At 33.9% G+C, this 25273-nt stretch overlaps 1 pseudogene; it reads right to left on the reverse strand.

Moving 5' to 3' along the window:
* Window positions 1-9883: 9883 nt before the first annotated feature.
* LOC148205917 (uncharacterized) lies at window positions 9884-13221 on the reverse strand (annotated as a pseudogene).
* Window positions 13222-25273: the final 12052 nt, after the last annotated feature.

Below are 25273 nucleotides of genomic sequence, written 5' to 3' on the forward strand. Positions count from 1 at the left end.
AATTATGTTTTTGTTTGCTTGTCTAATTATAAACCAACAGTACTAGATGTTTAAGTAGAAAAAGGAAATACGCTATGATTTTTTTTTGTGTTCTCTTATATTAATAAATGAGGGGAGTGATTGTTGTAGGTGACGTCAATTGTAAAGAACAAATGAGTCAAGTCATAGTCGTATTATGATATGATGTGGAGCTTAAGAGGTTGATAGGATCTTGATCAAATCAAGAGGTGTTTTGGAGAAGTATTACCAACGAGGAGTATTGGTGTCTTAAAGCTACTGTTGAAGTTTTTAATAATGTTAATGCTGGAAGACTCTTGTTGTATCAATGTTAAAAGCATTTTATAGAAACAATTGTATAAGATTAATTTTGCATTTGTAAAAGTACTTAGAAGTTTTCCTATTTAGTGATTCATTGCGCAAATAATCGATTATCACAGAAAATAATCGATTATCACTGGCTAAATTAGAAAAGAGTTGCTCGCGCAAATAATCGATTATCATAAGGGATAATCGATTATCACTGCTTGGTTTAATATTGTTCAGGGCGCACAAATAATCGATTATCACTTAGGATAATCGATTATCACTCAGGATAATCGATTATCACTTTTTTTTAAACCCCCATAACGGTCGTAAATAATTGATTATCACTGGTAGTTGGGAGTAGCTTTTTCAGTTTCTGACCCTTGGGCTATATGATTGGGGCCGTACCCAAATCAAATTAATATGCAATTAAAGTGCAGTATAAACTAGGAAGTGACTCCTAAGTCGTCTCTCAAGGACTCACATTTGGTTCAATCATTAGATCAAACACGTGGTGGGGATGGTTTTTGGACATTTTTGTGTAGTAAAATTAAACAACTAAAACACGAAATGAAACACTAATTGAAAATGATTGTTCACTAGCTCAATTGCATTATTCCAATAACAGATTAGCAAAAAATACCCACTCCTCTAACCCCTAATCCAACACAAGTTAACTAACTAAGCGAAAACTAACCATGTTTTCATAAAAGTGAATTAAGCAAATGCAATGCTCACATTCAATCATATCCACGCTACCACAGATTAAGCAAATGCGGTTTAATCAACTAAGCAAAGATTAAATACAATTAGGCAACTAAGTGTGTACCCAATTGCAAGCACAAAACATAATTAAACATTGAGCAAGGTCAGAGTAGCACAATGACAATTCACTGTCCGCAATTCTCATGGAAACAACACAATTTCACTAATGACCAACCAAGCACACTTAACCTACCATTAGAATGAAATTAAAGAGCAAACAAAATGCAAAGCTGGAATCAACAATAAAGCACAAAATAGAGAACAAAACTAAGCTCAGAAAACGCAACTTGACCCAAAAACGAAATTGGAAAATGCAATGCATCGAGAAACGAAAATTCAAAATGTAATCTAGAGAAATAAAACGCAATTAAGAAAGGAAAATGGAATTAAAGCAGCAACGCAAAATGAAATTGGAATTAAACGAAAATTATTCAATACATAAGAAAGAGAACAAAACCTAAAACCTCCAAAGGGGAGGGGGAGGTGGGGTGGGCGGGGGTATTAATAACCTCAAAAGACGAAAATGCCCTCTAAATGGGCTTCTCCTAAATTTGACCAAAAATAGGCCCAAAAGTCAAATCTAGTCCAAAATGGAAATAATTAAAATTACAAACGAAATTAAATGATGTGGTAACCCTCTTAAAGTCCTAATTATAATTCCAAAATTGTCCTGTAATTAATAATGAGAATAGTTAGATTCAAATAATCCAAATTAATTAAAAATATGAGTTATGATCAAATTAAGCCCAATGACCAAAATTGAGAAAATAATAGACAATTAAGCATAATTAACTAGTTAAATTCGGTGCAGAAAGCTAAGTGAATAGTACAAAATAATGATTCATCAAAATAGACCATACTTAGTCTTTTGCACTCATAAGCAAAATCAAGATGCATAACAAGGAACAATTCAAAAGACACCAAGAGAATGACACAACATCCGGACACAGAAACAAAAAGAAACACAAGCAAACAAACAGATTTACATGGTCCTCAATGAATTTTGGAAAAAGAAAAGGAGTAGACAACATTCAACACACAAATATTCAAAGGAAGCAACTACTTATGGAAATCATTCAAGCAATTCTAAACATGACAAAATAATCAATCAGCTCAAGAGGTGAATCAAAAGCAACAGAACCTCACAAACGGACTATCGTTGTATCTCTCAAGTGTCTAGGGTAAACAATTTCAAATATATGCACTCAAGAAAGCAAACAACAAACAAACTTGGCAAGTTTCTAATATCAACACTCAAAACATATGCATGTTCAAATCAAAAGGTCTTTTTATGGTTGTAATGAGGCCAAGGACAAGGGAGGATAAGATATGGATGAGAAGCTACAAACCAAAAAGAAGAGAGGAGCAATGGGGAACAAGTGAAAGTTCAATAAAATCACACCCAAAACCTCTAATTCAATCTTCTACTTGACTCCACTATTCACAATAAAAAAAATATTTTTCTAATGTTTTCTATTTTATTTTTCTTTCTTTTCTTGTCTTGTCTCTCTTCTTTTCTCTATTTTTTTATAGAACACTACTTTAAGAGACAAGATACAAAACATATTTATACAACAAGCACTAACAGAGCCAAGAAAATTGACTAGCCAATTTATAAGAATCCTAGGAAGACCACACTTATTCCCAAAACAATTCCAAAGCTCCAAAATTCCCTAAGGTTAAGGTAATCATGGTTTTTCACTTAAGGCTAATGTATGAGCTTCAAAACAAAGAAAAGGGGAAAGCATAGGCTCAAAGGGGTTATCAAAGGATTAACACAAGGTAGGCTCATTTCGCTAAAGAGGCTTAAGAAGAAAATTTGCTTTTATCACTTCCAAACATGCATATCAATCAAGAATTATCAACAAGAGTCAAGCCAAGGCATATGTCTAAGCAATCAAGAGATATATCACATACAAGAAAGAACATCAAGCGACTAAAATCCTCACACATGGTATTTCTGTCACAATCAATCAACCTTTGAAATATCGTAATCATCTTTCCAATTAGAGAAAAGCAAGGATTTAAAACCATAAGTATTAATCAAGTGAAGGAAGAGGCTAGAACCTAAAGAAAATCCAGAAAACAAGAGAAACATGGAAAATTGTACACAAGACTCAAGCTTGAAACAACAATGTTAGAAATGATGAACTTTGTTTCTCAACACCAAGGAGGGGGAGGGGGGGGGGGGAGTGGGTGAATTGGTGTTTTATAAAAAATACTCGCTTTTCAAATCTTTTTTGCAAATAGGATAAATCTTTAAAACTTTCTTGAACAACAAGCAATGTGTATGCAATATAACAGAATGCGTATTCGAATGATGACAATATGTAATCAATTAATGCAGAGAGATAGAGAGAAGAAAAATTAAACTCTGAGTTTTATACTGGTTCGACCTCAATGCCTACATCTAGTGTCCTTTCAATCAACCTGAGATTGAAAGCCAATTTGCACTATAGAGATATGAGTTTTTACAACAAGGGCTTTACAACGACCACACTATCAAAATGTAAATCACCTCTCTAACTCACTAATCTAATATAGCCAAATACAAAAACCCTACAGCAAGAACAATCCTCTCCTATAGTCACCCCTTTGAGAACCCTCTCAAAGTACAAGAATTCCTCGTTCTTCTTCCTGGCAATACGCACAGGGAACAACAACATACAAATTGCGAAACTTCTCCTGATCACGCAGCAAACACCTCAGTTGTGCAGAAAGATCAGGTTCTTCAAATCAGTCAAGAATAGTCCACCACTTCAATTTCTTGTTTCTTGGAGCATTTGATCACCTCTGTAAAACTTTTTAGCACAATCTAAATCAGATGTGAAAATGTTAATCTCAATTGTCTTACAGAAATCCAATCAATGTGTCTATATATAGTTTTAGTCAATTCAGACGGAGTTTAATCAATTACTCTTTTAATCTAATCGGTTACATTAAATACTTGTAACATATTTATAACTAATTAAGCTCCTTAACTGAATACACAATTAATGCAATCGATTTCCATTTAATGCTTAGTAAACACATTTAAAAATATGACTGTTGAAACAGTTATGACAAGCATGAAACAATTTTCAAATCAATATTATAGTTAATTGAATACATAATCCATGTAATCGATTAAGTTTCAACACTTAGCACATTTTTGAAAACTTTTTCTTTCTAATTCACAACACTGCACGTTTGAAAAAGATATGTGCAAACACACGTGTTTGAATCGATTCACCGATTAATGTAATCGATTCAAAACAAGTTGTTTTGCCTCAGTTTAAAAACATAAGCTGTCTGATGACCTGAATTGATTATCACACCTATGTAATCGATTTAGTCATTCAGATATGCTTTTGTGCATATGATTACCTTATCACCAAAACATACAGTATGCATACACAAACATGATCACTTTAGTAACACAATATGCAATGATCACTTTACTAAAACAATAGGCCACAATCAACATATTATACATTCAACACATGTGACAATCACAATATGTGCATATTTCACAATAATCATAAACACATACAACATATGACATATACCACAGTACATATTCATGTGTTTTTGTTATCAATGTGTTGTCATCATCAAAAACCACTATCACAGGGATTGGGTTCAGCTATCACAGTGCTCCCCCTATCAAGAAACAAAAACAACAAAAACAACCTAGAACTTGAAAAGCCTAAACAAAGAAAAAGTTAAACAAAGAAAAATGAAAATCTCTCCCAATAGACCACACTTAAACTACATAGTGTCCTCAATGTGTCACAAACATAAGATCAATAATCAAAACAATCAAAAGATGTGGACAAAGTGCAATAAAAGTGAGAAAGGAAGGAGAAAAGAGAACTTCCCTAAGTTAGGGTGGAAGATGCCAAACTTGATTTAGCAGAGAAGTGTCTTCCACAACTGGATCAAGGAAGGAAGGACTGTTGATGGGACAAGCTCAAAATCCTCAGGTGCAAGACTAGGGACATATGAAGATGGGAAAGTAGGTGGCATAATGAGCACATGACTATGCTTCCCATCTCTTATGTTGATGGCACTGACATCTTCTGGAATCTGAACAATCTGAAATGGTAATTGCTCTGAATCTTGAGATTGTTCCTGAGTCAACTGAGTGGCCATCTGCTCCATCTGATTAGTCAAGCTTTGAATTGATGCTTTGGTCTCTTGCTGGAACTGAATGTTTTACATGGTCATAAATAGTCTCAGATAATTCAAATTAATTACAATAAGAATTATTGGTCAAAATAAACCCCAAATATCAAAACTGAGGAAACATTGGACAATTAAGAACAATTCCCTAATCAAATATAGTACAAAAAGCTAAGTGAATAGTAGAAAATGTTGATTCATAAATCTCATAGAATCTCAAGCTAAGTGAATCTTCCTTGGCATCTCCCTTAGAATTTTATTCTTTATCTCCTTTTATTTTTCCCATGCTTCTTATATTTATTACTGAATATAATTTTCTAATTCTTGATTAAATTATTCTCCCAAACCTATTTATATCATGACACTTGGGCTATTATGCTTTCAAGTAGAAATAATGTGTTCATGCCAATAATATACTATGATGTTTTTCATGTTTCACTAGATTATTATAGGAAAAATATTTCTTTTAAAATATAAACAACCATTCTCTTAAACATACCAAAAAGAATGGAATTTCTAGAAATGTTTCCTATATGATAAAACATTCTCAAAGCTAAACATGCCTTTTATTACAACAATTTTAAAATTGTTCTTAAAACTAATTAGAACAATTTGTTTAGAACTGACAACACCCATTGTCATACTAATATGACTAAATCTTGTAATGACAACTAGCAACAAAGATGGATGAACATAGAAGAAAAATAACTCACTAGGAAAGAAGTCAAAGAACCTCTCCCATGGAATAAGAAATTAACTACTATGGAGAAAACCTTTCTACCTCTATAAATGAGGAAAACAAGGAATAAGATATATCTGTTACCAATGAGGAACATTGGTATCTTGAAACTACTATGAAATTTTGATGATTTTAAAAGCTAAAGAATTGAAGACTCTTGGTGCATCTATGTTAAAAGCATTTTGTAGAAACAATTGTATAGGATTAATTGTAATGATGTAAACTTAAAAATATTTGTATTTGGTGAATCTTTGCGCAAATAATCGATTATCAAGGGTGATAATAGATTATCACGAGCCAAAGTAGAAATAGATTGCTCGCGCAAATAATCGATTATCACTCAGGATAATCGATTATCACTCAGGATAATCGATTATCACTCAGGATAATCGATTATCACTACTTTCACTAGTGCAAAAACAACGTATTACGTCGGTTATTTTTGGCTTTTAACGACGAATTCCCGACCGATGTCATAACAGGTGATGTAAATTTGACGTCGAATATTACGAGGCGACGTTAATAGGACAATTTGACGTCGAGTCGATCGAGAATTGACGTAAACCTAACATCGATATTGTGCAACGACGTGAGGTTACATCAGTTAGTAAAGAGAATGGCGTTCAATATTTGAATAAATATTTATATTTATAGTTAGATTTGTCGTCTTATGTACGAGGAAGTGACGTAAAGTTAACGTCCTTACTGAAGATAACAGACGTAATGTTCACATTGAAGTTCAAAGAGGACGTCAATTTTTGAGTAATATTTGAATAAATATTTATATCTAAAGGAATATTTGACGTCAAGTATAAGGGGATGGGCGTAAGGTTAACGTCGAACTTGTCGATATTGGACATTACTGTTGATGTTTGAACGTCGAATGGTGTATACTTTGATGTTACCTTCAGTGTTTTTTTTAGATTTGATTCGGTTTAGCTCATTCAACCAAACCTGAAATATAGAAACCGGTTTTCCAATTCATATATATTCACAGAATTAATTAATTGAAACCATGTTATCATCAATTGATCAATTGCAATTAAATAGTAAAACTAAAAGACACTAATGCTATATCAAAACTTTAAAGAACCCAATTTTCCATTCATCTATTCACAGTATTTATCTATTCACATTATTCATCTATTCACAATAATCTATTAACAGTTTAAAAGCTGCACAAGTAAGCAAATGCTACTATCATGAAAGGAAAAACCTAAAGCTATAGCTATTTAAAATGTTTATTCAAATATCGTGCCCAATCCTCTCTTATCGTCTTTATTACTAAAGTGGACAATGGAGAGGTAGTGTTGAACCGCTGCAAAATCAAGGAAACTTTACTATTATATTCATTTTAATGTCAAAAGTTTATTGATATTTCTAAGATTTTCAAATGTAAATTTTTACCTCAGTCCATTTCCCTCTGATTTATGCTCGGATGATTGCCTTCATCCATGACATGATGTAGTAGCCACATGCCCATGAATCATTCTGCTTATTACACTAAACATGTGAAAGAACTTAGTCACATGTAATGGTTTAAATTTGACTACGAAAATTAAAGGTTAAAGATCAACGAATTCCAACCTTAGGATATATAATTTCAAGTTGTTGTCCTCTGGTCCTAGTCACAACTCTAAACAAATTTGAAACATTTGAAACATAAGTTAATATATTAATATCATAATGAATTGATAAGAATGAATGTAATACTTACGTTTGTAGCAAGGACTTCAACTCTACTTTAATCTTCCTATGAAGAGAACAAAACCATACAACTTGTCCTTTTTTTGGAATGATCACCATGTGTTGCCAATGGCCCCTGTCATGTACCAACAACTAGTGAGTTAGTTTATTGATTAAAATTTGATAAAAGTTGACAATATTGGGAAACACATACGCATCAATGTATGGCGCGATATATATCTCTCTATTAGACTCAGTCATCCATGTTTGAATATATGGTTTTCTGAAATCTAATGTGTTTCCAGATGGTTGAATGGTCTGAGGTTCAAGAAAGATATAAACTGATGCCCGACCTGATTCAACTACGATGGTGTCCATGTACTTGTAAGAATAAAGTTAAGTATATTTATTAAAAAGTAATAATACTAATATACAAATTGGAAAATAACAAATAAAAAACTTACATGCACCATAGTTGTATGCATGAAATGTTGAGCATTTTTTCTCCACCAATGATCTCATATGCATCATTGAAATTACAATGGAACATGGTACTCGAGGCCAAATGTTCTTAACTCCCATAACATCTCTACCGATCCTTTTCTCAACTTATTTAATCTGGAGTCAATATGGATATAGCATCATGGTCTTCTGCTTCCTCTCGAGCCTTGTTCACAAGTTGAGCAATTTGTTGTTTCTCAGGACGGTAGACCTGTAACTCACATTTACAAAAGTTAGGAATCGTTTAATTATAACTTGAAGATTTAAGATAATAAAAAGAAGAATATAATACCGCTGGTGGGCCAAAATATGGCATGATCATAGCCTTAGGCCAAGCTATAAATGTGCCTAAGACCTCCCTCACGATTTGGATTTCAGATGTAGGCACTGACACTCGAGCCTGGGGGTCTCTTAGATCATCAATCATTACCCGCATGTGAGTGGGCAATAAAGGAGCACCATGAATGGTCTGGCCTCCTACAATCTATCGTCCCAACACCACTACGGGCGCAAGATCCTCATCAACCAAAAACTCATATTGAATATTGTAATCAGTACGATCTGCAGTAGAGCATGAGCCTTTGGTGCTCACACGAGGTGCAGTACGATCATCTATAGGGGCGTCCTCCTCCTGTGACTGTTGTTGTTGCTCTTGTTGTTGCTGTTGCTGTTGTTGGGTGATCATCGCAAGTTTTTCTTCGAGCATTCTGAAGCGTTCACCCATGCTTTCCTCTAATTCGACTTGCACCTGTTGCCTGATGCTACCACCATTTCCTGAGTCACAACTTCTGTGCTTCTTGGTTTAGGGCCAAAGTAGTCCCTCAATCCAATAGCTCCTCCAACAGCACGCACATGACCTGGACGGTCTAGCCGCCTGTGGCTGCTACTAGGAGGTCCTCCCTACCTTGTGCCACAAATGTGCCTTGACTCTATTGGTCAACCAAGTCATCATGCATATCATAATGAAGCTAGACACATTAAAAAGTTTGTTACATAATTTTTTTGTGAACTATGGTAATCAGTTAAAAGTTTCCACTTACAATTCTCTGGGATATCTCCTAAGCAGACTGGGATGTAAACTGGCCATTGGACTTTGTTCGTGCAGCCTTCCACAATTCATGTCTGGCTGGTGGAGGTGCTAGATCAGGTGACTCAAGACCTAGCTCCTTAGCGCGACATTTTCTCATGTTTTTCTCTAATAACGCATAACCACCATGTGACAGTACGTGTGGTGTATCATTAAGCTTTTGCCTCTGCTGGGCGGTTATCCTTTTCACCTATGAAAAAATGAAAATCATTAAGCATAAATCACAAATTAACATCTTGTGTGACTAGAGCAAAATATTAAAATACATACCTGCCACTCAAGAGTAAGTCTAGATTCTTTAAACTGCACCCACTCCTCCTCAGTTATTTTATATTTTGTACAAGGAGTGTCGTTCTGTTTAGAGTCAAAGACGTATTGACATGTCATTCTCGTCTTGAAGTCCCTCCACCGGACTGCAATGTGGGATAAAATCTTCTTCCTTATCCTCTCATCATTAGGGATATCCCAATTTTCCTGTTAAAAACAAAATTAATGTTAAAGCATGATCAACAAAAATAAGTCAATGATGGAAGTAAAACATCTTAAACATACCAAAATATCTTGCCATAGTAGATTTTTGTCAACCTGTGGGACATCATCCCAACAGGTAGCAACAATAGGGACATGTGCTTTTTCCATCACGCCCAAGTAACTCTCCTGAACGATGCTGCATGTGCCCCAATAGGCAAAAATGTTCGGGGATCAAACTCCACCATCACTGGTTTCTCATTAACTCGACAGGATGTGACATCAGGCATCTGAGTCACAGATCTACCCCCTCCTCCCACGGATCTGATCCAGAGCTCGTCATACTTGTTTACAAAGTGATAGTAAATTATAGTTGGAATAGACAAAATAAATAAATTGTACAAGTAATTAAAACAATGTTAAGACACCTATTTATCCCATATGCCTACGTTGTGATCACATCGAGTTGCATGTATTTGATTGGGTACATCATCAACCTTATTTTCAATGGTTCTTGATGAGAAGGAGCTTGTCTCAAGTATATCTAGAGAGTCTTCATCATCAGTTATGTGCATGACTCTGCCTTCCAATACCACTGACCATTTATGATTCACTAGGTCAGTGACATAAAATATTTGTCTTGCTTGACTAGCCATAATAAATGGTTCATTCGTGTAACTCATTTTGTTAAGATCCACCAAAGTGAATCCGAGGTCTTCTGTCACCACTCTAGATTTACTGTCAACCCATTTACACTTGAAAACTGGAACTCTAAAAGTGACATACTCAATTTCCCAAATTTCTTGTATTATTCCAAAATAACTGATTGTTGCTGTAATTGGATTCTTATCCTTGGAACTGGAAAAGTGTACAACCTCAGCTTGTAGGGTAACTCCACTTTTTTGAACTCTACTTTTATCATCTTCCTCATTTGAATAGAACAAGTAATTGTTTATGTAATAGTCGCCGAAAGTGGTCACATCAGTGTTAGGTCCACAAGCTAGTCTCAATAGATTTTCAGAAATATTCGGAGTCGCATAAATCTTTTTCTTAAACCAAGCTAAAAAGGATTTGTTATGTTCATTAAGTGTCCACTTTTCATTCATACGTGGATGTGCTGACTTAATTTCATCAATGTGTTGTGAAATGTAAGGAATAACATCCTTTGTGTTGTTTAAAATGTTAAATGTGCTTGATTAACTTCTTTTCCATAACACTTTCAATCCTTACTCCTCGAACTCCCTTTCCTACACGTATGTTTTCATGTCTTTTCTTTGGAAGTCCTATTGGGTCACAACTTGACATATAACTTGAGCAGAATTCAATGGTTTCCTCTGCAATGTAGCGCTCTATAATCAAAGCTTCCGGTCTCAATTGATTCTTAACATATCCCTTTAAGATCTTCATGTATCCTTCAACCGGGTACATCCACCTCAAGAAAACCGGCCCACATATTCGAATCTATCTCACTAGATGGATAATCAAATGAACCATGATATCAAAAAATAAGGGTGGAAAATACATTTCCAATTGGCACAATAGTTTGATGGCCTCATTTTTAAATCATCTAACTGTCGAGGATCAACAACTTTCTTGGAAATGACATTGAAAAACAAACTCAAACGTGTGAGAATACCTCCAACAGAGGTAGGTATGGCTCGAATAGCTACTGGTAAAAGTTGTTGCATTAAGACATGACAATCGTGAGACTTTAAACCAACCAACTTCAAATCTTTCATAGAAACAGGGCTACTAATATTCGACGAATAACCTTGTGGAACCTTCACATTATGTAAACATTGACAAAAAAATGTTTTTCTTTTTAGAAAGAGTGTGACAAGTTGGAGGAAGATAGATGCGTCTTCCTATGGATTGCGGATGTAACTCAGAACGGATTCCCATGTCAACCCAGTCTTGTCGTGCTTTCACTCCATCTTTTGTCTTTCCTTTAACGTTTAGTAAAGTCCCAAAAACACTATCACATACATTTTTTTCAACATGCATCACGTCTATGCAATGTCGCACATCAAGTACCTAAGACAACATCAATGTTCCTCACCTGGTTGTATACTTCTTCCCCATTACGTGGTCTGCACACTACATCATCCTCAAAACTTCCATTAAACACTTTTTTCAATCTACGGTAGGGGTGTTTTTGAGGAAGGAATCTTTGGTGTCTTGTGTATACAGTTTTCTGCCCATTCTACAGTTGAAGATAACTAGTATTTTCTTCACAAATCAGACATGCAAAATGACCTTTAACACTGTAACCACTCAAGTTCCCATATGCTGGGAAATCATTTATGGTGCAAAAAAATATTGCACACAAACGAAAGTTTTCTTCTGAATATGAATTGAAGACCTAGACGCCCTCTTCCCACGACATTTTTAAATCGTCAATTAATGGTTTTAGATAAACATCAATGTCATTTCCAGGTTGTCTAGGACTCGATATCATCATAGACAACATCATGTATTTTCTCTTTATGCACAACATAGGAGATAGATTGTAAATCATCAAAATAACTGGCCATGAACTATGTTTGCTACTGAAGTTTCCATAAGGATTCATACCATCGATAGCAAGTGCAAGTCTTGAGTTTCTCGGCTCTGCACTAAATTCGGGAAATGTGCCATCAATGTTCATCCATATTGGGGAATCAGCTGGGTGTCGAAGAAGATGATCACATTTTCTTCCATCAACGTGCCACATAAGATTATTCGCATCTTCTTTAACAAAAAACAATCATTTCAACCTAGGTACTATAGGTAAATACCACATGACCTTAGCCGATGGACCTTCATTGTGTTCATCGTTATTTCCATCAAGTTTCTTCTTAAATCGTGACGAACCACACGTCAAACACACCTTCATTGAAGCATACTGATCTCTATACAATACACAGTCATTGGGACATGCATGTATCTTTTGGTATTCCAAACCCATTGGACATAGAATTTTCTTCGCGTTGTAATTATGGATAGGTAACATGTTATTTTTTGGTAGCATCTCTTTCAACAACTCCTACAATTTTGTGAAACTTTTATCAGTCCATCCGTTTCTTGCTTTTAAACAAAAAAATTTCAAAGTAGCCGATAACCTTGTAAAATTGATGCATCCTGGATACAACTCTTGCTCTGAATTGTTCTTAATACTATCGTATAAATGAGCTCTTCCAAAATTTTCTTAGCCAACGTCACGCACCATTTCGTCTAAATGATCACTCATCCATTCGTCAACGTAATCCGAACCTCTTAAAGTTGTTGGCTTATATAATACTTCCCCATGCCAAGTCCAAACTGTATAACTTCTCATTATTCCATAGATGAATAGATGATCACGGATGTTGTCCAAGTCTTCATATACTTGATTGAGACAACGAACACAAGGGCAAAAATATGCCCCGTTCACTGGTTTTGCGTGCTCTTTAACATATTGTATGAACTCAGAAACCCCTCGCTCATACTCTTCACTAATACGACACTGATGAATCCAGCTTTGATCCATACTACTACACTAAACGAAAAGAATCCACGAAAAAAAAAACGTAGAGAAACATAAATAAATACCTATCATACGTTGAAGGAAAAAAATAAACTATCATAGTATACGTACACGAACAAAAATATCTATCGTTATACGTATATCATACGTCCAGAATCGACAAACACGAACACATATATCATACGTAAGAGATATTGAAGGACAAAAAAACAAAATTGGAAATGGTGTCACTGGAGAAGATGACGAAGTTCGCTGACAACGAACGAACACAAATATCATACGTTGAAGGAAAAAAAACTATCATAGTATCGTTATACATATAGATATCATACGTCCAGAATCGACAAACACAACACAAACACGAGCACATACATCATACGTAAGAGTATTTTAAGAAAAAAAAACATACTTCAAATGGTGTCACTAGAGAAGATGATGAAGTTCGCTGACCCCGTACGAAAAACAGCCTAAAGATAAACGAAAAACAATCGGTCAAACATAGAAATGAGAACCAAATGACATTACAAAGATAGAAACGACTTAAAAATAACCTTCTTTCTTTATCCCAATCGTCCACCAAGAAGAAAGTTCAAGCAGAAATGAAACCGCGAACAAGTGAGACTGTGTTTTGTTTTTACATTCAATAAAAAACTTTCATGTCGCATACAACAAAAATTTGACGTTATGTTTAAAAACAACGTCGAAGTCCCAAACCATTCAACATTTTCTCTTAAAATAGCGCACCTTTTTTATTAATTTTTTCTTATAAATTGCAAAGGTTACGTCGAATTTGAAGGGGCTTAGACGTAGTATTGGAAGCCAAAAGTTTCTACCTTTTTATTTATTTTTAGTTTTTTCTTTTAAACACGAGAACCTTAATACAACGTCGAGTTCTGTTGGTATTCAACATTTTGTTCTTTCGCCAAAAGGTACCATACTTTCAGATCTTTTTTCTTTTCTGCCCTCCCATAGAACGTCGTAGGCTGCTGGGCTAGGACTTGAAGAGAATTGAAGTACTTGGGAGTATTAATTGTGTGCTTAATAGAACATCGTATTCGATGGGGCTTCGACGTTTTTTCTTCTGACAATAGCAAAATGTGGCGCTCTTATGATTCTTTTTTCTTTAAAATCAGACATGAAATTTTTTCTTTTTACTTCTTCCTTAATCGATTCAAGTTAGCAGTGTACTGAAATTTGCACTTTTAAACCAGTGATCAGTTTTTGATCAATATCAGAACAACATAATCTTCTCTTCTCAACTAGATTGAGGGTTAGTCCACATAACAATGCAATCAACATTCACAATTCACATATTGTTTACTAAAATAAATCTTCATTTCATTTCAAAATAAAACCGAAGCAATACATAAAACCAGAGGTGACTTAATGCCATGATTACAAAATATAAAAAAAATCCACATAAAAAGGTAGTCCCTATTCTTACGAAGAAGATTCCATTCAATCTTCATCAGTTGACTCATCATCAGAATCTTCAGTTTCAAAGGCAATGCCATTCTTGTTTCCCTTCTTCTCCCATCTGAAAAAAGTATCTTCAACTCTCTCATCCCTTTCAGACTTCTTCCCAAATTGATAAACAACATATTTCTCAAAATCAATTTTTGGAATGAAGGCACTATGATCTACAGCAGGAGTAGGTGTACTTCCAACAGTTAGCTCATCTTTGAAGAACCATCCATTCACAGTCCTTTCCAGCCCAATAGAAAACAGACTTAGTATACCAATTTCTTGTGACTTGTTGCGCACAAGTCTGACTTCTTGAGATACATCTACTCCTTGGAGTATCAACACCTGATTGATAAATACTCCATATGGCAACTAGTGTGCATATTTATGACATGCATCAATCATATGGTCTTTTAGTACCGCAACCCAATTGGTTGGGATTCTAGTCTTGATAGCATTCAATAGAAATACATCTTCTGTTGACATTCTGTCCTCGATAAATCTTCCAAGCAGCAGTAGCCAAGTCAGGACATAAGCAATCAGTTTCTCCTCCTTGTTTAAGCCATCATGTAGGTACTACTTATCCACCATGTATCTTCGTGGATATCTTAAGGAGTTTATATATATAGCTGTCTTTGTTAGCCATCTGTTTGACTCAGAATCACGGATATGAGAATCCAAACCTTCAGCTTTCAGTCCAGCAATATGTGACCAAACATTATCGTCAATAGTAATGTTAACACCTTTGACCCTTGAGTGAATGACCCCATTTACAACTCTCAGTAAGCCCTTGATATGCAATCCATTCTTGAAAAATGAACCCTTATTTCTTGAATAATTGCAGGTCTAGATACTTGTGAGGACCTACATATTTCATAACTCTCCAGAATAAAAACTTTCCTCGGATCTCTTGATCACTTATCCATCCAGATGAGTTTGCATTTCTTGTAACCTGGGAAACCTTCTTTTTTCTTCTAGGTGATGATGATGAAGAAGCCATGTCTGGATAGAAGTCTTGGAACGTCTTTCACAATCTAGTAGTTTTTAACTTCTCAACTTCGAAGCTTAAAATATATAATGGTTACGTCGAATTTTTCTAGGCTTTGACGTACTAATTGTCAGCCAGAAGACAAAGAGTTTGACAAAAGACAAAGGATATGTCATATTTTGCGGATATACGACGTTTTCTTCTTCATCCTCGCATCTCTTTTTTCCTTTTTAAAACTCTCATAACCTCCCAGTACCATTATATTTTAATATAAGATTTACATTTTATGATAACCTCCCATTAAAAATGCAACGTTATGGATATTCGAGGTTTTCTTCTTCAGCCTCCCGCCCTTTTCTATGCTTTTTTCCTTTATAAACCTCCCATAACCCACCATTACCTTTATATTTTAAGATAAGATTTACAATTTTTTTATATATTATATAAATTTGTTTAAATTTATCTTGTAATATTTAGATATTATAAAACATAAGAACGATTTGTCGGTGAAATTTAAAGAGAATAAAATTTTGTTTCTTTAAAATATTAATTTTATTATGGAAAATAATAATAATAATATTTTATGAGAATTGTGTTTTAGTTATAGATCACAATAATTAAAATCATAATAAATATTTTTATATTATTAAAAGTAATTTGAAATGAATGTTTTAGGCTAAAGAAAGGTATGATTATACTAAAAGACTTTGATTGATTTTTAAATTATAATACTTTAAGTTTGAGAAAAAAATTAAGTTGACTGATAAACTAAAGATTAAGATAAAATGTCGTGGACAAAAATTGAGATAGCTCAGTTAGAAAAAAAATATTTAGACAAGTTAACAATAGAGATGCATCACACCAAGTCAAAGATCGAGAAGAGACAGCGTGTATGGAGAATAGTCAAACAGATCTAGACCAAAAAGTAAGACATAATGGGTTGGGTCGAAGATTAAGGCAGGTTAAGTTTGACGGTGGAGACTGGTTGACCCAAAATGAATGTTCGGAGATTAAGACTTAAGGTCCAGACAAACTAACATAAGTTGAAGGTCGAAACGGGTCGGCCTGAGCCAAAGGTAGGGATGGGCTGACCCGAGCCAAAGGTAGGATAGAGGACGATCTCCAGAATAATAATTAGTATAGGAAATAAAATAAATTGTATTTTTCTTATCAAAGATTAACATCTTTGTGGAAAATATTTCTTTTAGGGTTTCTTAGGTGCCTTAAACATTTATACCTATATATAGGGACACCAAATACATATGTAGACATTTTGGAAGTCATAAATATGCATTTGCAACGTTGAGGGAGGATTCTTTTGGTTCTTTGTTTACAACTCTGATTCTTATCAAAGATTAACATATTTGTGGTAAATATTTCTTATAGGTTTCTTAGGTTGCCTTAAACATTTATACCTATATTGTGGTGTTTCCATCTTTGTCTTATGAACCTCCTGAAAAAATTTAAAAAAGTCGACACAGACGGGCCAGGACATGAAAGAAATGGATCTGTATATTTGAAATGGACTGATCACGACTACCACATAAGCGTTTATAAAAAACTCGAATTTTAAAAAGTCGACGACGATCAAAGATCAAACGAACTCTTAGAAAAACTTTTATTGGCCACATTGAAATAAATTATTTTGAATAATTTAATAATTATAATTAGTTATTAGTATAAATGATTATGATATAAAAAAATACTATGATTAACATTATTAGAAAAACAAATTTGACCTCTCTCATGCATTATTTTTTCGCTTTTTAGTATTTTAACAAACATATGATCAATATCAAGTCACATTGTCATTAATATGACCATAAATAATCATTAAAAACTCATTTGCATTTCTTAATTTATAACGCTTTGAATCGATTCTTTATTACTTAGAATCGATTATATTAACTTAGCAAAATTGAGAGTGAAATTATATGAATATAGAGTGGCACATCAAACTTTTTAACTTCAAGCCCTCCAAATATCCCCTTCTTCGCGGGTGATTGAAAAGTAGACAATTTCTGGGGAGCGGGACGTCATTTTGTTTTTAAATGAATCAAATGAAATTTATTGATCCTTTTCTAAGTGATGTTTGAACGTCGAATGCGGAGTGTGGCAGTTACTAAGCACAATTACACGAGGTACGTCATCAGTTCATCTATAAATATAACTTTCATTTCACATAATCCCTGCCTCCTTTTTCTGTATTGAACATATTAGGATTCATGTTTTTTTATCTCCTTTGCATTTTCTTTTTCTTAGATATCTAAGCATTTTTGTTCTTCATATTGCAATTTGATAACTTAACTTGAAAGTGGTTCATTCATCGTCATTTCATATGAAGGAGCCCTTTCAAGTTCAAGTTAACAAAATGTTTTTGTAGTACAAAAATGGTTAACATATGTTATTGAAAGGGAAGTGCTTAGGAAAAAGAAATATGATTCACAATATGTTTAATGCTGAAACAATTTTGAGATATGAAATAATTATATAAAAATGTTATTCAACTCCATCATTTAAAATTGTATGATTCTTTTTTAAATTGTCCATAAGTTGCACTCCTCTATTAGATTTCAGAGCTATCTTTTTAAATTGTCCATAAGTTGCAAAGACCTGGAGTTTATTCATTGTTCACATCCATTTTATGTGATAAACGACGTCCTATACCCCCTTAAAACACAGCATCTAAAATGAATCTAAATATATTTATTACTTTTTCACTGAATGATGGTTTAACGTCAAATGCGGCTGGGAATTGACGTACATTTGGATCAAACTGTACATTTCGATGAAGTACATTTCACTGGATCAAAATGTACCGTACATTTGGATATATTTTGTTTTTCCCCTCTCATAGAACGTCGAAGGCAGCGGGGCAATGACGTGAAGGGAATTGAAATATGATGGGAGCATTAATGGGGAGCTCTTAACTTCAAATTAATGACATGAAGGGTTAGTCCACATACATCACAATTAACATTCACAATTCAAAGATCGTTTACTAAATTAAAATATTCATTTCATTTCAATATAAAACCGAAAGAAATACAGAAACCATAGGTGGCTTACTAGCATGATTACAAAATAAAAAACAAAAAACATGGAAAAGTACGGTCTAAAATAATTATCAAGAAGATTTCATTGAATCTTCCTCATTAGAATCTTCAGTATGATCTTGATCAAGAGTAGGTGGACTTCCAACAGTTTACTCATCAATGAAGAACCATCCATTCACAGTATTTTTCAATCCAATAGATGACAGACTTGGTATACCAATTTCTTCTGACCTTTTGCACACAATTCTTTCTTCTTCATATACATATACTCCTTGGAGTTCCAACACCTTGCTGATAAATACTCCATATGGCAATTTGCGTGCATAATCATCTCCTGTAGCCATCATGTGATGTTTTAGTACCGCAACCCAGTTGGTTGGGATTCTAGTCTTGATAGCATTCAACAGAAATACATCTTCTGTTGACATTCTGTCCTCGTTCAATCTTCCAGGCAGTAGTAGCCGAGTCAGGACATAAGCAATCATTTTCTCCTCCTTGTTTAAGCCATCATGTAGGTACTGCTTATCAACCGTGTACCTTCGTGGATATCTTAAGTAGTTTATATATATAGCTCTCTTTGTTAAAAATATGTTTGACTCAAAATCACGGATATGAGAATCCAAACCTTCAGTTTTCAGTCTAGCAGTATCTGACCAAACATTATCGTCAATAGTAATGTTAACACCTTTGACCCTTGAGTGAATGACCTCATTTACAACCCTCAGGTTTGTGTAGAAAACCTTTACCAAATCTGGATAACAGTGCCCTTTCATCTGCACAAAATCAGTAAGCCCTTGATATGCAATCCATTCTTGAAAAAGGAACCCTTCGTTCTTGAACAATTGCAGGTCCAGATAGTGTGAGGAACTGCATTTTTGATATGTGACTAGTATAAAAACTTTGCTTGCGTGTCTCGATCACTTATCCATCTAGATGGGCTTGCGTTTCTTGTAACCCGGGCAACCTTCTCTTTTCCTCTAGATGATGACGATGGAGAAGCCATTTCTGAATAGAATTCTAGGAACGTCTTTCACAATCTCGACTTCTTAACTGCATAACTTCTCTGCTTAAAAAATAGAAAGGAGATGTCGAATTATAGAGGGCATCGACGTACTAATTGTCAGTCAGAAGACAAAGTTAGAAAAAGACGTCCAAGTTTAGGGATATTCGACGTTTTCTTCTTCATCCTCCCGCCATCCTATTTTTCTTTTTTCCTTTATAAAATCGCTCATAACCTCCCATTATCATTATATTTCAATATAATATTTACATTTTAAGATAACCTCCCATTAGAAATCCAACGTTATCGATATTCGAGGTTTTCTTCTTTCTCTGTGCTTTCGTCGGTGAAATTTAAAGAGAATACAATTTTATTTGTTTAAAATATTAATTTAATTTCATATGGAAAATAATAATAATAATATTTTATGAGAATTGAATTTAGTTATAGATCACAATAATTAAAATCGTAATAAATATTATTATATTATTTAAAGTAATTTGAAACGAATGTTTTAGGCTAAATATAAGTATGATTATACTAAAAGACTTTGATTGATTTTTAAATTATAATACCTTAAGTTTGAGAAAAAAATAAGTTGACTGATAAACTAAAGGTGTTAAGATAGAATATTTTGGACAAAAATGAAGATAGGTCAGTTAGAAAAAAATGTTGTCAAAGTACAGTTATCCAAAAATATTTAGACAAGTTAACAATAGAGATGCATCATACCAGGTCAAATATCGAGAAGAGACAGTGTGTATGGGGAATAGTTAGACAAATCTAGACCAAAAATTAAGCATAATGGGTTGGGTCGAAGATTAAGGTAGATTAAGTTTGACGGTGGAGACTGGTTGACCCAAAATGAATGTTTGGAGATTAAGACTAAAGGTTCCTTAAACATTTAAGGTTTCTTAGGTACTTGGCAATGTTGAGAAAGGATTCTTTTGGTTCTTGGTTCTCTGATTCTTATCAAAGATTAACATCTTTGTGGCAAATATTTAATTTAGAGTTTCTAAGGTGCCTTAAACATTTATACCTATACTGTGGCGTTTCCATATTTGTCTTATGAACCATAAGTAAAATTTAAAAAAGTCAAGACGGACGGGCAAGGTCATCAAAGAGATTTTTCAGAATTCTAGGAACAACAAAAATTTTCTTAGGGACCAACGATATGTTAAAAAAAAAATTGTATTTTTCTTATCAAAGATTAATATCTTTGTGGTGAATCTTTCTTTTAGGGTTTTGTTAGGTGCCTTTAACATTTATACCTATATATAGGGACGCCAAATACATATGTAGACATTTTGGAAGTCATAAATTTGCATTTGCAATGTTGAGAGAGGATTCTTTTGGTTTTTGGTTCTCTGATTCTTATCAAAGATTAACATCTTTGTGGCAAATATTTCTTTTAGGGTTGCTTAATTAGGTGCCTTAAACATTTATGCCTATATTGTGGCGTTTCCATCTTTGTCTTATGAACCATAAGTAAAATTTAAAAAAGTCGAGACGGACGAGCAAGGTCATGAAAGAGATTTGTCCGAATTCTAGGAACAACAAAAATTTTTTTAGGAACCAACTATATGTTAAAAACTTTTTTGACAATATACTATATCACTATTTTATTGGTCTGTACATTTGAAATGGAGTGATCACGACTACCACATAAGCATTTATAAAAAACTCAAATTTAAAAGGTCGACGACGATCAAAGATCAAACGAACTCTCGGAACAACTTTTATTGGCCACATTGAGATAAATTATTTTGAATAATTTAATAATTGTAATTAGTTATTAGTATAAATGATTATGATATAAAAAAATACTATGAATAACATTATTAGGAAAATACTATGAATAACATTATTTGCATTTCTTAATTTATAAAACTTTGAATCGATTCTTTATTACTTAGAATCGATTATATTAACTTAGCAAAATTGAGAGTGGAATTATATGAACATAGAGGGGCACAATCAAAATTTTTAACTTCAAGCCCTCCAAATCTCACCTTCTTCGCAGGTGATTCAAAAGAAGACAATTTTTGTGGGGCGGGACATCAATTTGTTCTTATATGAATCAAACTCAAATTAGTTGTTTTTTTCTGAATGATGTTTGAACGTCGAATTCGGAGGGGCTTCGACATTCAGACAAGATAGTCAGTAAGCATAATTACACGATGTACGTCATCGGTTCAACTATATATATTGCATCCATCACGTAATCCCTTGCTTCCTGTTTCCGTATTGGACATATTATGATTCATGTTTTTTAGCTCCTTGGCATTTTCCTTTCCTTAGATTTCAAAACATGTCTGGTGTTTAAATTGCAATTTGCTCGGTTGAATGTCAAAGTGCCTCATTCATGTCTCAGTTCATATGAAGGTGGCCTTTGATATTCAAGTGAACAAAATGCTTTTTACAGTACAAAAATGATTAAGTTATCTTACTGAAAGGAAAGTGCTTCGGAAAAAGAAATATGGTTCACAATATGTTTAATGCTGAAACAATTTTATGATCTAAAATAATTATATAAAGAAGATGTTCAACTTCAACATTCAACTATGTATGAATCGTTTTTTAAATTGTCTTGTAATTGTCTTCTACCATTAGATTTCAGAGCTATTTGATTTGTTATGCTGGAAACAACTCCAAGACAAATTAAATTTATAATGTTAACGTCGAATGTTGAGTGCATTCGATGCGAAAGACTGCTCAATGACATGTCTACGTTTAGTCAGCAAGGAATAAGAATCCAAAGAGATTTTTTACTTTTTCAGTGAATGATGTTTGAACGTTGAATTCGGCGGGGCTTCGACGTTTAGAAAGTTAATGTCAAATATTTGTGCTCGAGGATATCCTATATCATTATTCATCATAGAAATGTCTACATTTAGTCAGCAAGGAGTTCTTAAGAATCCAAAGAGATTTTTTACTTTTTCAGTGAATGATGTTTAAACGTCGAATTCTGTGGGGTTCGATGTTCAGGAAATTAATCATGTGTACTACTTTTAAAATGATTTAATTTTGCTCCGCGGATCATCTAATTTTTAGTACTTTTTTCTTTTTAATTTTTATTCATTCAATGGCACGTCCGACTCTGTGGAGTAGTGGGGCATTAATGGTGTGCATTTTCCAACGATATTTTTAATGTCTTTTGTTGGGTGCTGGACGTCAATTAGTTCTTATGGTGGAAACAACTGCAATACAAATTAAATTTATCCGATTCACGTCGAGTGTTGACTGCAATACATGCAAAAAGTCTAGAGATTGTGTCAAATATTTGTGATCAATGACGTCTTATATCAATATTTATCATAAAAATGTCTTCGTTTAGTCAGCAAAGGAGATAATATCAGAATCCAAAGAGATTTTTTACTTTTTCAATGAATGATGTTTAAATGTCGAATTTGGCGGGGCTTCGACGTTCATACAATGTGGCAATTTCTAATCATAATTACACAATATACTGCTTTTATAATGATTTAATTTTCGTTAACGGATCATCTAATTTTTAATATTTTTTCTTTTTCATTTTTAATCATTCAATAGCACGTCCGACGATGTTTTTCACGTCTTTTGTTGGGGGCTGGACGCCAATTAGTTCTTATCTGAATCAAAAGAGATGTATTACTTTCCACTGAATGATGTTTGAACGTCGTCATTTCATCTATAAATATAGCTTAAATTTCGTGTAATCCCTACCATCCCGTTTCTCTTATCAACATATTAGGATTCATGGTTTTTATTCCCTTTGTGTTTTCTTTTCCTTAGATTTCGAAGCATTTCTGTTCCTCAAATTGCAATTTGCTCACTTGAATTTCAAAGTGCCGTATTCAGGTCTCAGTTCATATGAAGGTGGCCTTTGAAATTCAAGTCAACAAAATTCTTTTTATAGTACAGAAATGATTAAGTTATCTTACTGAAAGGGAAGCGCTTAGGAAATGAAAAATGGTTCACAATATGTTTAATGCTGAAACAATTTTATGATCTAAAATAATTATATAAAGAAGATGTTCAACTTCATCATTCAACAATGTATGAATCGTTTTTTAAATTGTCTTGAAGTTGTCTTCTACCATTATATTTCAGAGCTATTTGATTTCTTATGATGGAAACAACTCCAAGACAAGTTAAATTTATAAAGTTGATGTCGAATATTGGGTGCATTAGATGCAAAGGCCTAGTGATTGACGTCTTCTTTTTAGGATCACCGACGTCCTATAACTTAGAGGATTTCAAAAGGAAATCTTCTCTTACAAAGCACTTAATCTAAATGGAAGACCAAAGATGATGGAAGACATTATAACCAAAACCAGGAAGTAAAAAAAAAACCAAAGGAAAAAGTTAACATGAATTTGGTTGCAGAAGTAATGTAGGATAGGTTTTGAAAGGGTCTACTTGAAATTCATAAGTGTTAACATTTTCCTGTGTTTTCCCCCATGCCTTCATGGTTAACAAAGAAGGAAAACCCAAGAAAAAAGATAACATGAATTTGATTACCAAAGTTATGTGGGATAGGTTTTCAATGGGTCTACTTATTTATCAACGTGAAGGGCATTGGAGTGGTTGGGAAGATTAATTGTGTGACAAGAATGTTACGTCAAGTTCGGATGGTACTGACATTTTAATCTTCATCCAAAAGCCAAAATTCGCTCCATTTTTTATTACTTTTTCTTTTTCCTTTTAAACTCTCACTTTAACGTCCAATCTTTGTAGATATTCGACGTTCTTTTGGTCAAAAGCACAATAGATTTTTTTTACTTTTTCACTGAATTTATTTACAACAATGCCACCGATTATTGTTTACATTGGCTGTTATTTTATTTGACGTTGAACGCGTGACGTTGCGCAGCCTTATATACACTGAATTTGAAAATCTTATGTACACTGAGTTGTTCCTATATTGGTAAACCCTAATACTGAGGAAAATTATCTGGTATCCAAATTCAAATGGCTTCTTTATCACATCCTTCAACAGACAGAGGAAAGGCTGTTGTGGCTGCAAGAAATGCTGATCTCTCCGGGTGGAATAGTGATGAGGAGACTCGTCTAGAGTTTTTGAGGAAGATGAATTTTAAACTTATTGTTCCTCACAAATATATGAACCTCGACTTATTTGAAAAGGAGGGATTTCACTTCCAGGAATGGATTGAAACTCAAGGTCTCTCTACACTTGTCTAGATGAAGGGTGATTGGTACCCTGACTAAGTAAGGGTCTTCTACAACAATATGAGAAACATAGATGGTGTCCTTCATTCTGGAGTAAAAGGAGTAATTGTTCACATTGACAATGATGTCTGGTTTCAACTTGTTGGATTAAAAGCCGAAGGGTTATTCTCTCACTTACGGTACTCAGAAACAAACAGATGGCTGAAGAAAAAGGACGTGTACAATAACTAGTTAAGGTTTCCTGGGAGATACACAATTGAAAGATTATATGTGCATGAGGGACTGAATAAAGAAGAAAAGATAATAGCACACATTCTTGCTTGAGTGATTTTACCTGCTCGACCTGTACAAGTACAAGACAGAATGACAACTGAA

The sequence above is a fragment of the Vigna umbellata genome, chromosome 1 (assembly GCF_029865625.1).
Source record: "Vigna umbellata cultivar VRB3 chromosome 1, Vumbellata_1.0, whole genome shotgun sequence".
In the NCBI taxonomy this organism is placed as follows: domain Eukaryota; kingdom Viridiplantae; phylum Streptophyta; class Magnoliopsida; order Fabales; family Fabaceae; genus Vigna; species Vigna umbellata.